Genomic DNA, 14,761 nt, shown 5'->3' on the forward strand with positions numbered 1-14,761 from the left:
GAAATAACCTCCGATTGTGTTGAGGGATCGTACAAAGGCTAATCAAATCATGTCAGATGCGGTATCGCGAAACCTACAGACCTCTTTGAAGTCGCGAAAAACAGTCGGTAAAGCGTAGCAATCGGGGCACCCCGTTTTCCACCCACGAACGAGACATGGGGAGGACGTCGATCGATGAACGGAACTGCGGTACAACAATGACGTCATCAACGACGTCGCAGTATGACGTCATTAGTTGAAAGGGAGGCAAGGGGTGGCGATGTAGGCGATGGGAGAGGATGGGTCGAAAAAGGGTGGCAAGCAGCTGTGCAAGGGGGAGGACTCTGGCAGTGGGGGATGAAGTTTCTCGTATGACTGTGTGTTGACGATGCACACTGATATTGAATGCGTGGTAGTTCATGTACGTGCGCAGCTGAGTCCGTTTAACGGGGGCGAGCAAGGCCGCCGGTTAAAGAGGATAGACCACTGCGATATTGAGCGTCGAATTTTAACAGGTGGAAAAGGATGGGTTGGTTTAAATAACTCTCTTTGCTTTTCTGATAATTAAACTTAGAATCTTCATTGGGTTACGATCTTTTAATTGACATGGTAAAGATTGAAGAAGAATAACGAATTTCTGATTGCAAAAGCAGAGGGTTGCAAATCGAAGAACAGAAAAGTATTAAGAAGAGGAAAGCTATTGAATTTCTTTAAGGGAACGTTGAAACGCACGGAGCCGTGTAATTTCGGAGTATTTTAACGTGCCACGAGTAAAAAATTTTACCGCGATGTCGAAGTTCGATCGTAGAAAAGGCCTCGCGTTCGATTGTTTCGCAATGGATCGCGCGCGAACTCGGCCAGCCGGTGTTGATGCAGTTATCAGATGTATTGTCGTTCTGTTTTCCAGCTCGTGATCCAACGTCGAGCGTGTGTCTGCCCGCGCTTGATTTGCCCGAGCGACTTTGATCAGATAAAATTTCGTGGAATCGCGCTACGTGTCCCAATTTACGGGGCGCGCGCGTTTTCTGCTTTTCTCCACAGTTTCGCGTTCCGCGGACACACTGGGAAGCCTATCTTTCTCGTGAATCTGTGCTCCTCGGCTTTCCGTAAGCATAGCTTGTTTAACAACGATAAATTAGCGTGGACGAGAAAGAAGGGAAAAAACCCATTGAAAAAAGATAGGGCAATGAATTCAACCGGAGATTAATGGCGTGCTGTTATTTGCCAAGGTGATCGCAGCTACTTTTTTAAGTAGCCAGTAAATCACACGCTTATTACAATACGTATCTATAATTTCTCGAATAAAAGAGCGACAGCTTCGAATAGCTCCTTTCAACTTTCTACCAATCCATTTAGTATCAGAATCGATCTAAAAATCTTCGTAAATTCTGCTTACTTGATCGTCCAATGAAAATTTACAAAATTGCTAAGAGTCGAAGAGAACAGTATCGACGTTCACTCTCGTGCTGTAATTTTATCGGTGCCCAGACGTAACGCACAATTTGCAAACATTAACATTAACGAGACGAGTACTTCTGGAGGAACGTAAGTACAACTGGCTGGTAGCCATGAAGTGGCTGCAGCAGGTTGTGACTGATGCACGTCTTCGTCTGGCGCGATGAAAATCCGCTTGGTCGAACGAGGGAGAGGCACGAATTGGCTTTACGAGCTCGCCGGCCTTGAGGCCTCGAGGCCCAACGGGGTCTCGATCCGTCCTGAGTCGGTCACAGTCGTTCGGTATGCGGACCTCGATCTAAGCGACTAAATCACTCGTTTGCTTGTTGCACGCTACGCCACTCGTGTACGAACGATTCCTCTTACCGGTGTCTTCGTGGCATCCTCGCGGCATCTTCGCTGCGCGCTCGTTAACTTCCAGGCTTCAGGATTCCTGAATCGTTCACGTATGATCCCTGTTAAGCTGCCGGCATCGCTTCTGCACGACGAAATGTAAATTGGCATACGGATGCTGGGTTGCATGTCGATATGCACAAGAGAATGAATTTCTGGAGAAAAGTAAGAAAATTGCTCGAATAAGTCACGTTCGATATGAGATGTACCAAGTAATTCGATATAAATTTACAATTATGGTTTATATAACAAGATTCGGAGAATAGTTTCCCTTGTATTAGGTCGATGACTCCAACATTAATTACGACGTGTCGACGAATTTTGTTATATTCGCTTCAATCAGGTATCTGTTACTAATGCCAATTAGTTAAATACACTTGCATGCGAATAAGTTTCAAGCGATTCTGTAATATAATCCGTCGACACGCACTCGCCAAGATGAATGAAGAGAAGCCGGGAATCGTGAAAGTGTCCAAGCTAACATTTGAATGAAAGCTAATTTCGATTTGACAATTGTTGACTCATTTATGAGCTGCAGAAATCGTGCAGTGTTCTATTTAAAAAAAAAAGTGGCTGACCTTTGCCACATCTCCGCCTACAATCGAACTATTTCTATCTTAATATCTTCCTCGTCAAGATATATCTACACGAATCGTTCGGTCCAACAAACTTACCGATTTATTAAACTTATTACAATAAATTATCATCTATATCACATGCAGGATATCTGCAAGCATCGTAACTTTCACTATCATACAACCACTTGACGCAATTGATTTCTTTGAATTTATAACATGTTAGTAAAGCACAATCGTCTGCGAGGTACATCCACTTTATGCGCATCGGCAGACGGTCGATTTACGCGTGACGGGTGTTTGTATAGATCGTTCGGTATCGCGATTCTTCGCCAATAATGCACTGACACGACCAGGTTGCATCGCGCTGTCCAGCAGATTATCATGCCGCGTTTTCATCAATGATTTATGCACAGCGTTTCGATCGGATCGGACGTTCGTGTTTACATCCAATTATGTTCTAGAGGATGAACCCGCCTACAGCCAGGTATTATCGAGCATTGCGTAGCTATCGAAGTGAGGATAAAGTGATTAACACTTACGACGAACTTGAAAGCTGCAGTTTCGGTCATTAGCAGTTATCTAGATGTAATTAGATGCATACAGCGGTTGATGGTGCTGTTCGACTATTATATCACTCGCGCGCGGCTCTTTCAACTCAGCGCGTTCCTGATTATCACGACAAAAGACAGGTTTCGAGCATTGTACCACGTGGTGTGGGTGTCTTGCAGTGTCAGCTTCTAAAATATACGCTTTCTAAACAGGAACTAATTAGTTTACACTCGTTTCGTTGCCTTATAAACGATCCCGTAATTACGCGGGACGTGTAAGCGTAATTAATTTACGTCGATAAGAAAAAATGCAGTAGGTATCGCGTCACTTCCTGCTACCAGTAGAATATCTTGCGTGATGCTAGACGCTAATTGAAAACCGTAGGTGGTAATCATTTGAAACGCCAATAAATAGATATATACCGTCGAATTCTTTTTACTGACAAAAATCCATACGCATTGACGCAATAACATTCCACCCACTCTGATATCTCTTCACATTATTTATTGCGCATAACCATAGATTTCGCTCTAATTTCCATCTACTTAACTAGAAAGCTCGTACCTCCAACTTCTCCTCCTGTGTAAACTTTATTCGATTTCTCGTAAATCGACCCAATCGTCTCGTGGTATTGGACCGAGTCTGATCCGGACATCGTAATAAAGCGGTTAATATCCGTTAATTATGTTGGTCGTCTATCGCGCAATTAGATTCGCGTGCTATATAGCAAGACCGATCGAACAACGAGCTTTTCTCCCAGGCGGTGGCTATCAACGGGAGATCGTATCCCTGGTTTCGGGGTCACGGAACCTGCAGCTCGTTTCCGACCACGGTATGGGTGTCGCGTATTGCCTGCTCTGGCGCATACCAACCAGAGAGATCCTATCTAGCGCGTTGTCGCGCCGGCACGCACGCACACGTGCACGCTACCGCACGCCGCCACACGCTTCTGGCCTGTCTTGACTGCTGTTACTGCCGCTGTCTTTCCTTCTCCACTTCTTTCCCCCTTTTTTTTCTCCTTTCTCTTACCGCCACCGCGCGTTGCCATTCCGCCGATCGCTACCAGGGGATCACCGACAGTGGAGAAATTTCAAGGAGAAATCGAAATCGATAGGGGATCGACCCGGAAAGCTGCTCTACGATAACGCATTTTCTCGGTTGGATTAAAGTTACGCGAATGACAGAACGGGTTGCTTCGATTTTACGAGGGAAAGCGAAAAACCAACGATCTAGAGAAGTTTTTACACACCGCGGAGAAAGGACTGTAAGAAATACAGTTTTCCGTTTTCTTCCGTTGGTTTCTTTGAGAGTTTGAAAGACCGTAGGAGATTCTCAGATTAGTTTTTCTCGCGGTGTAAATTGGTATTAAAATAGATAGTGCTTAGTAATTATTGACGGTGCAGTTGAGTTAATACGTGTTCCATGGTATTGATAATTATTATTCAAGTAGTTTCACTATCGCTTATGGATTTTCGCGCTTAATGTCTAACTCTGGATAGAGTAGGAGGCGGAAGACAGTACCACGCATTTTCTCCACGCTTAAGAGACTCCAATTTTATCTATACAGTTAGCCTTTGAAAATCAATCTAACGATTTAACAATTTTCCACGTGGATTAAAGAGATGGTGTAGAAAATAAACAGAAAATTGGATCGCTCGGTTAAACCTGAGGCGCGAGGAGAACTTGTTCAATGTCGAGGATGTTAAGGATGTACTCTGGAAAAAATATGTCTGAACGGTCCAATGAGTCGATTCAGTGGATATTAACACGTCGAAGGGACAGCAACAGGTTCCCGTAGTGGTTGGTTTTCTTCATTAACGTTAATGCCAGGTTGCAGCTGATTAATGAAACTAATAACTCGCGTCGGCTTACGTGAGTGGCGCATTATATTTCGCGAAATTGTTTGACAGGTGGCACGTTGCGTTTCTTAATTCACATTGATTCCTTTGATTAATGAGCGGTATAACTCACTTGAAGCGGAGGTTGGCGGCTGCCTGTACGCGATATATATTAAGAAATCGACTCTTCTTCAGCCTGTTCTGGATCTCGAAATAATCGAGCTAAATATTTGATCGTTGAATGAATCGTGACGGTCATTGATAGCAGGCTCGTTTCAATTCACAATTGATTGATTAACACATGATGCAGAAACGGAATCTGTTCTGGTTAGAACATTAACCTATTTAAACGAGCCATTTCGAGACGCCGCTTTACGGTTTGCATCGATCTCGCGTTTTTCTCCTCTCTCTTCTTACGAACGCGAATAGAGGATTTTTTCGTAACTTCATTATCTTGTTTCATTGTAAGAAGTACGCGTTCAAAAATATTTACGATAAAAGATTGTTTGTGAAAAAAAGGTTGTTTTCTCCGCGTTGTCTTACGAGTTGGGTAACTTGGTGATCGATTTTTCTTGACAACGCGCAAGGACGATCGCTGAAGACGATTACCGAATAGTTGTATCACCCGGTTGCAGAGTTCGTCCTTCACCTTCAACCATTTCATTATGTTCGCGTATCTCGCCACGGCCCACCACCAGTTTCACCATCGATTTTCGTCGTCAGTTCTCGTACAACCTTCTCCAAGGGCATTCAAACCTCCAACATTTGCAATTTCTACACTTGCTTCTATTTTGTTCCACGATCTCTTTTTATTGTTCAACGATTTTTTCGAAGCAACGAATTTATTTCTTCATTTTCGTTCTATTCGAGAAGTATCGCCTTTGTTCAAAATTAAAATCAGATTTATCATCTGGTAAATTATCGTAAAAGGATATTAAAACGTTATAGAATACCTACGCCACCTCCGCCTTGTTATAATACCGTTGAATCGAGCGTGTTTCCTCACAGCTGCGAGCGCTTTTAAAAGTGGACAGAGACCGGCGGAGTTGCTCGTTCGCTCCTCGCCTCGTCTAAATTTACCGTGGCAATTACACGGATTGTAACCGGTTCCGACTTTGCTCATTGCGCTCCATTGACTCCGTACGAAATCCCGTACCAACTTTTAGGCGTTCTTTTGCGATTTTCACCCGTATCAGTAGCGTGTTTTCCAAAGAAACGCGTGTCCGTCTATTGCGCACCCACTCTACTGTCTGATCTCTCCGTTTTCCAACGGCTTCAAAATCTTTGAATCAAAGAATATGTGTAATTTCGAATTTTATGCAAATTAATTCTTCACAAGGAGTTAATTTCTCTTTTCTTTTTCGAACCGCTTTCACTTTAATTTCTTACGTAATCATTTATTCGAACGATGATTTGAAAGACACGTTTCCCCGTGCAAAAACCAGCATTTTGTGATCAGCATTTACGAGAACAAGCCTAAACGTCGCTATAAAGCGTAAAGTAATAAGGAATATGAAAACTCCGGAACAAGACGATGATTATGATATTAAGCATACGATGTAAAACGGTATACGATAATAAGCAGCCACGTTGTCGGAGCTAAAAATGTACAAGAGAGCGCGTTGATGTATTAATTGACTGACAAGAAGAAAGTGATCACGCCCAATGGTGGTTACGCTTCGCGGCGAGTTATTCGAAAAATTCGATAATAAGAACTCTGTAGAAGGAAGAAAGGGAAAAAGTTGGCGGATGAAAAGTTCGAGACTCTCACGCTCTATCGGCGATGCTTGCCCACGTGTGTTGCTTAGATTTCGTAATGAAATTGCGGCCGCGACTATAATTTGCCCGGCGATGCACGAGCCTTTATCTGTTCGCATTCATCGCGTTACGATCGTGTCAGATGGGTTCAAACTACGGTCAGGCCGTCTGCATTGTGCCGGTCGATGATTATCTTTCGAGTCAAGTCGTTCGAGTGCCAAAGGAATCGGTATGGAACGGTTAAGTACTTCATTGGACGCGTCAACCCGATGGGAATTGCCGTTCCATAGAATAAAAGGTCTTTCCGTCATCGATAAATTGGATTCTAAATTCAGAGCTTGTATCGATCAAAATCTGAATACCATGCTGGTATGTACTTCATGTTTGAGCGACGAGTATATTGAATCTTTCCAGCGAATAATAAAGATTACAAGCTTGCTACGGTAAACAGGAGGCGGTATTCACGAGTCCGCCAGTCACCCAAGGTGTTGCATTATTGAGACACGTGTATCGGATTTCCCAATAATTATAGATCACTCGTTCGTATCCCCTTGTGTTTATCGCGTTACACGGTGTCGGAAGAATTCACGGGCGTACCACCCTGTTTGCATTCTGACGAGCGATTGTCTTCCCCGAACGTGTTCAACACACAATATCGCTATTCCGGTTGCAAGAATAATACACATCGGTATCCAATGAAACATATCACGTATCAATACGTACGTGTTACTTACTTGTAGCCACTTACTTGGCACATACACGACCAACAGCCCTGCAATTACTCCCTCGTGGCGATTTAACGTATCATTAGTACGAGTTACGTGAGCAAACACGTTCGAGAGGTTCGCAGCATTTACGTATTCCGTTACCTTGCTCCTGGCCGTATTTTACTGGGCGCGTGTGCGTATAGATATATTTTTGGTATCGGTAGAATAGACAACGAGATTGTCGAGCACCTTTCTGTGTTCATTTTTCACTTTACTCAAATTTTCCTCAAAGCATACACTTAAAATGCATTTAAACCATTTTTCATTAAATCACATTTCTATTGCTTGGTAGATATTCGGGTTATCGTACCTATGGATGATTAAAGTCGTAATGGGATGTCTTAGAAATTTTATTAGTAGACTCCGGATATTTATAGGAAATTTGAAACTAAACTGTACGTACTAATACGTAAAAAATCAAAGTAATTGTCATAATATTTAGTGGGTAAATCAGATCTCTATACAGATTTCTTTAATTGTGTCTGTGAAAACATTTGCAATCTATTGATAAGAAATAACGAACGACCTAGAAAGGTATAATCAGAAAGAGGGTACCCACGTGTCTCGTTGATCGAAGTCCGATCGCAACGATCGTTGAGAAAGTTGGAGAATTCAGTCAAGTCACCTTCTAACGCACTCACGCTTATTCTCTAAATCAGCGTCTGATTCGTTCGATACATCGAAAGACCGTCGATTTTGTCGCTTCCTCGAAGCAACGGATTTATTTATTCATTTCCATTCGAAGGGAGAGATTGGAAATTTCCTATCGCCAAATCGTCGACCGAGCCAAGAGAACAACGAGGAACGGACAAGAAAGTGTGAAACGGTACTTTCGATTGACGCATCTCGATACGCTCGATTCGTGCAAAGTGACGACATACATCGGTCGTGAATTTGCATCCAAATGGTCGCGCACGAAAACCAAAAAGAGGGGATGTGGATGGGAGTAGGAACGAAGAAAGAATCGGCAAAGCATGAGAAACGTTCGGCCCTTGAAGCGTGTTCCGTCGTCGTGCGATTCGCTTGGCGTGGCGTAGAGCGAACGTGCGCGCGCGAACGAGTCCCCGCCGCGGGCGATGTAGAAAGCTGGATGGGATTAGGGTACCTATTACGAGATTCGTTGGATTATGTCTACCTGTTCGTTGATTTCCGTACTCGAATTTGCCCGAACCTGGCAGACGAACTGCGTTCGATTTTATGGTGGGGATGTTAAAAGACATTACGTGAAAGCTATTTCGCCTGCGGATATCGTGAAAAAGATCGTGGAATTGATTTCGAGACTTCGCTATTCCTCGCTGGTTTTGATGCCGCATCGGTTATCGTATGGGAAAATCAGTAGATCGTTAAATGGATGCTAAACTGAAGGGTGAATAACGCGATTTCTGTAATCCTTTTGTTTCTGTAAATGATCTAACGAAAGGAATGATTAATGGGATACGGTAGATCGAACGTTCTTGAAACGAGAAATTAATTGTTCGTGACACAGCGACGATGTATTAGTGGAGGGAGGAGCTAGGAACGCGTGTCTGACTAGTAACCGCTCATTCTACTCCACGCTTGTCCGCTACAGTGTTCCAAACGAGGTAACAGCTGCGTCGTTGTTTCATGTTTACAACATGGTAAAAATTGATCGAGTCTTATTAGCCTGGGTCGATTCCACGTCTCTGGTCGCTTTCTAGCCGACGCATTATCATAGTTCGCCTTAAACCGACATGTAACCGGCGAACACGTTGATGTTACGCGTTCGCCGCGGTGGCAAAAAGGCGTCAGCTATTTCAATTACGGTATCGTACGGCTGTTTCGATTTTCTCGTCGAGTGAGAGGAGAGACTTTAGAAAACAGCGACGGAAAAACCTGCTCGCTTAATCGATCTTTGATCGCTTAATCGAGCCAGCCGATGCTACCGGCTTGCGACATCCGACAGGTAGAACCAGACGCACAACCGAAGGACCGAATCGAGAAAGGCCTCGAGCACGAGGTTTCTTCGCTCGATCTAGCTTTTTGCGATAGATCGTCGATCCATCTCATCCCATTCCGTAATACCATACGCGGCCTCGCCGTGTATTTTTCTTGGACAGCCACGAATGGCAAACGAGATTCTTCTTACGCGTCAACCATTAGCGACAACGAATTTTTAATCGACACACGTTTATACGGGTTCCGAGACACGAAGTCAGTACCTTCTGGCAAGTTTCGAACGTGGATTTACGGCGTAGGATCGGACAAAGATCGCTCGGACTGATACTTGCTACAGGTTTCCCACGAACGTTTCTTCAGCCTGAGATTGCTTGGTATATTGCAACCAATACTCGTGCCACGAAGAAACCTGTCCGGTAAAGTTTCTTTTTGATTGAACACATACGCTTTAGCCTAAGTGACCCTATTAGTCGGTGGTTATCTTCCTTGTGACGTGCCGCGTAGACGCGGTGACCCCGGTAAATCCTTTCTCTTCGACGTGTCGACCGGTTGCAGCCTCCTCGTGCATCTGACATTCGCGAGGTGGCAAGCACGTCTTCCACTTGGATCGCGTGTAATCGCGCGTGTCCCGTATTTACGCGTTTCGCTGGCAACGTCCGCCGTGTCTGATTTAACGCTCGAGACTCGAAGATCGGTGGCTCGCTCGGTCGTAGTACGAAGAAATAGAATCCTTTAGGGACAACGAGTGGAATTGCGCAAGCGAGGAATCGCATTAGGAGCTGGTAATAATTTCGTCGTGCTTGCTTCTTGAAGGGAGAACGTGTTTCTTATAATTGGTTCCTCGTTACCGTCGATCGTCGTGTCTACGATGAAAAGTGCGATACATCGGTCGATCGATGCAAAAAAGGAATTCCAGCGTTCCCGTTGATCGTTCAATTACACGATTTCGATGACTACACATCGAGAGAATATTGTCCTCGATCGAAGGAAGAACAAAAACCGTGAACCCCCCACGATCAGCAGGCGTGAGACGTGTCTTGATGAAGCGCGATTACAGCCTCGTACGGCGTTGATTGAACCGATAGGGATCTCGCCGATGCTTTTTCAAGCCGACCGTTCGAGCCTCAACTCCTGTGGATCCGTCTTGTCTCCCGGTGATGGTGTAGCGCTGTACGCTCGAGACAAGCTGTCGTCGAGAACAGTTCGCGCGACGCGAACCTACAGGAATCACGTAATTGATGGACCGTATGCGGTCTGGAACCTCTGGCGATCGTTATGCAGATAAACTCGCCAGCACGTGCCGCAACCGGTGCACAAATTAATTCTGTTTTCAAGTGACGCTTGTGCGTCGATTGCTTATACCATCGAAGTGAATCTTTAAGATTACATAATCGAGGCTAGTGCCTGTACACTTAAAAGTTTCCTGTCGACGATTAAATGGCATAGTCTTTTGGAGGACGGTTGGTCGCGTTGTTGATTCGTGACAAGGCTAATTTGATATTGAAGCCGTCAAATGTATTTTTAAAGTATTTATAAACATAATACAAAATACGGAGTCAATCGTAGATCGCTCGATACTGGTCGTTGTAAGAATGTTCGATAAGAACGCTCGATACTAACTGATTCGTTAAAGACAGCGTACTGATCGCTGATAAAAATGCTCAAGACTGAGACTGAAAACTGGTCGTCTTAACGATCGCGTTCGTTTATTTATACTGGTCGAGGGAGTACGGGAAAGTTTAAATTCAACTTCGGTTGACGGTTGCATGTACCGGCGACATTGTTTTAGCCGGAGTTTGTTTACTATTACATTTTTTATATCCTAACGGTGTTGATATTCCAAGGTAAAACAGCAACATGATTCGAATAGTCCTTTAGTTCATGTGCCGCTACGTTCTTCGAAACGATATCGAAATTGCAAGAAGAGAATCGAAGAATCGTAGCTTCGGCATTAGACTGACACATTGTAAGTCGACTTTTCCTAGAACTAAATATAAATAACCTAAGCATCTCGTTGAATCAATCGAGGAGATAATTCGCCGATCGAGCGGTAAACATTAATTAGAATGGCGGACTTCTCTCTACGTTCGTATACTTTCAACCACGACGATTAGAAACCCACGCTCTCGAGAGGTTCTGCGAGAAGTTCCTCGACTGGTTCTCTTTTTCTCTTTCTCCCTCTCGCCCTCTATCGATCGCACTCGACTGAAATTCGTTTCTGCATCGAATTCGATGAAAGTATGTCGTTCCTAGTCGCTCTTGTGCGTGCGTACATCATCGAGATCTGGACGACGAGAGTGAGAGGACGAGCAACCGGTATCGTACGGCGCGACGGGGAAAGGAAACGATCCGTTCGACACGAATATACGCACGTACAAGCAAGGGAGTTACAGGGAGATGTTCGAGAATGTAACGTCGCTCACTTCAGCAGGCGAATTCGCGTGAGAATCACACGCACGTGGATGCCGCATTTTATCACCGAATAGCGACGAATCGTGGTCGTCCTTGAGCGCTGCGACGATAGTCTCGCCTCGAGGACGTCTCACTCCAGCCTTAGTCGCGATTTATTCCTATGTGTTTTATTTCTGGAAATCGATGAGATTATGCGTGATAATCGCAAATTACCAATCGCGGTCGAGCCGTGTCGAAGACGCTTCGTTTCGGACGAATCACCGCTGGAAGATTCGACTCGCTGTTCGACGAGTGAATGGACTGGAGTATTGAAACGGCCTGACAAATGTCAAGTACCGAAGAACAGAGCCTTGATTGTAATAAGGATTCGTGAATAGCGTAAAAGGAGGAATAAAAGAGGAAGGTAAAATGTGCAATAATTAGGATGCGATAACGAGGCTGCTATATATGTATGCGCTCAGCCTTGAGATGCTCGAAGCATGGCATAAATTCTTCGTATTTGCACCTGAATGTCTAATTTATGTAGCAGATAAGGCTTTTAGACTATGGAACAATTTATAGTGGAATATAAAGCCGCTCGAATGATCGACTGCGCCAATAAAATGGAATAAGTATCCAACGTAATCCTTTCACCGTGGAATTTCAACAGATTCACGAAACGCTAAACCGTCGAATTCCTTATTTAGCCTGCAACTCTCATAGAATCGGCGTACAATTATCTTCTAATCCTAAAGAATTCTTAACTTCAAGTCTACCGACAAATATAAATTAATACGATGCTAAGGTAACAAAAATCTAAGGAAATTTTTCGTTTCTCTTATTCCAAAAAGTTGCCAAAAAGAAACAACTTTAGCATCTGTGCGTCGTCTCGTACCAAGGCCTCAGCTTCGAAGCGATCGAGCGAGAAAGACTCACGCCAAATCTGGAAGCAATTACGAGCTCTAGAACGTACGTTTCACGCGTTGCAACGCATGCATCTCGTTCACTTTTCGTCCAGTTTTATAGATCTACCACTTACGAACGCAAATGGATTAGTTTCATTAGTAGTCATCGAAAAATGGTGAACGTAGTATGACGCGCGTCCTACGAAACACGATAGCTGACACGTGCCGATAGAAAATCATTTATTAATATTCAAATAGTCGGTAATAAACGTTAGCTTCGTCTGGGGCCGTTTCCAGCCGAAACCTGACTAGTTTCGATCGGACGAAGTCGACTCGATCGCGATTAAGACCGGTTGAACCTGCCAAAGCGGACGCGCCAAACACGGCCCCTTGCATAACTGTCCACCACCGACCCTCGCGCCGAACACGTTGAATCATCTCGCAACACACGCGTCTCTCTCTTCCTTTTTTCCTTAACGTAACGCGAACGAAAAGTGATTAAACAACTTCGTCAATACTTTTTTTTCAGTTTTCCGTGCATTATCGGTCCTCCACTATCGCGTTTGTGTTTGCGGTAGAATCTCGATAATATTGTAATTACTAACTTCAAATCAAATCATCATAATTAACTAACTCAATCAATACGTTATTATCATTAATTATGATATTAATAACCCAGAGACATACGTATGTGAGCTGTTTATGCTAATTTTTTGTCATACGTTCATTCTTTTTCTCGTTGGTCTTTTTTTTTTTTATAGATCAATTTTCCGTAGATAAAACGGTCGAGTTCTTATCGCAACGATAATTGCAACAGACATGGTGATAGTTTCGATCACGTGGAGTTAACATCGTGAAAGATCATAGATGGTGCAAAGTACTTTCCGACAGCAAACAAATTGTAACGTGGGTTTCCGTGTCGTGAAATCGGGGAAATCCCCGATCCTACTCCGGAGATCTCGACGCCTGTCGAGGCACACGCTTCGCGATATTCTACCGCGTCGCCTCTTTTGTTTTCCTCTCTATTCTTCGACCGAAGAGGAATCAAAGGATCGATATATGAGAGCGTGGAACACGCATGCGAAGATCAGGATGTGGGTGGAGCCGCGTCGTGCAGCCATTTTGCTCCCTACGCCATTCGTTTCGATACGCGTGAATCCGTATGTTCCCGTATCGTCGTCGTGTATGAATTTTTTAAACGTATCCCTTCTCTTTGACTCGCTCTTCCTTCCTTTCCACCGAAGGATGACGAAATTATGTCGAATTTCACAACACGATGCGCCACTGGGAATATAATTGCAACGCTGGTAGCGAGCGGCACGGCTGGTTTTCTATTTGCTTATTCTTTCATCCGAAGTATGCAGGATGATTGCTTACGCGACGCCTAGAAAAAGTTGCCTACGTTCGGCCGCATCCACGTTCCTCTTCGTTCGAGTCTTCCTTTTTTTTTCTTTTTTTTTTTACGCCTGTCGTCATTTTCTCTTTCCCGTTGTCTTTACTTACGAATGGTTTCGTAGGAATCGATGCTCGATTAAGTTAATAGCGAATTACGCGACGAAGAATCATTACTGACCTGTCGTGTTTGTTCTTCGTTTCCAGGCCGAGCGTTAAGACAGTCTCTCGTAAAATTCCATGGCCTGTAATTATTGTCCGGCACTTTTCTAGCCTGCTGATTTATGCACGGAGATTTTTGCTTGGTTCCCGCGTTCTCCCGCTCACGGATCGTCGATAATTTACTGCTCTGTCGACCCGTCCGAATATCGGCGAACGACGATCCACTGGTCGACCATATCGCCGATAGAGATTTTTTTCGCCGTAGCTTTATGGCTGGACTTTCCCCAGGATGTACAGGGTGTCTCTGTAAACGGTTATTTTACCGTTGAACGTGATACACATTGTGTTTCGTGCGATTCGCCGACGATTTTGTGTCACGGCTCGAGGCATCCACGTGCAGGGGAAACAGCTTACATCGTTCCTGGGTATCGACGTTGCAGATACTTTCTCCTATCGTACGATTAGCGAATGGGGATATCCAAAAGTCATTAAACTTTATGAGAACCTGTATCTTTTTTTATTTTCTCGGCAGTTGTCTAGTACACTCACAATTACGATTCATCTTCCGTCAAAACGTACCCGAACCACGTTCATATACAACTTTCTCTTAAAAGCCTTCGGGAGTCTTCAGCATCTAACTATTATTCTGCAGTGCCATCTCTGCCTCGAAATCCACG

At 44.2% G+C, this 14,761-nt stretch overlaps 1 protein-coding gene across 5 annotated transcripts in view; it reads left to right on the forward strand.

Moving 5' to 3' along the window:
• The window catches only part of LOC117216327 (probable nuclear hormone receptor HR38), a 41,828-nt gene that overhangs the window by 9,519 nt on the left and 17,548 nt on the right, over positions 1–14,761 (forward strand). The window contains exon 1 of one of the 5 annotated variants that reach the window (XM_033462956.1): positions 12,026–12,049. The exons of the other annotated variants lie outside the window; for them this stretch is intronic. The gene's annotated coding sequence lies outside the window, so the exon portion shown is untranslated. Of the gene's footprint in view, positions 1–12,025; positions 12,050–14,761 lie in introns of those variants that run through there. 5 annotated transcript variants of the gene reach the window in all.

This window comes from Bombus bifarius, unplaced genomic scaffold (assembly GCF_011952205.1).
Source record: "Bombus bifarius isolate JDL3187 unplaced genomic scaffold, Bbif_JDL3187 scf7180000010271, whole genome shotgun sequence".
NCBI classification, from domain to species: domain Eukaryota; kingdom Metazoa; phylum Arthropoda; class Insecta; order Hymenoptera; family Apidae; genus Bombus; species Bombus bifarius.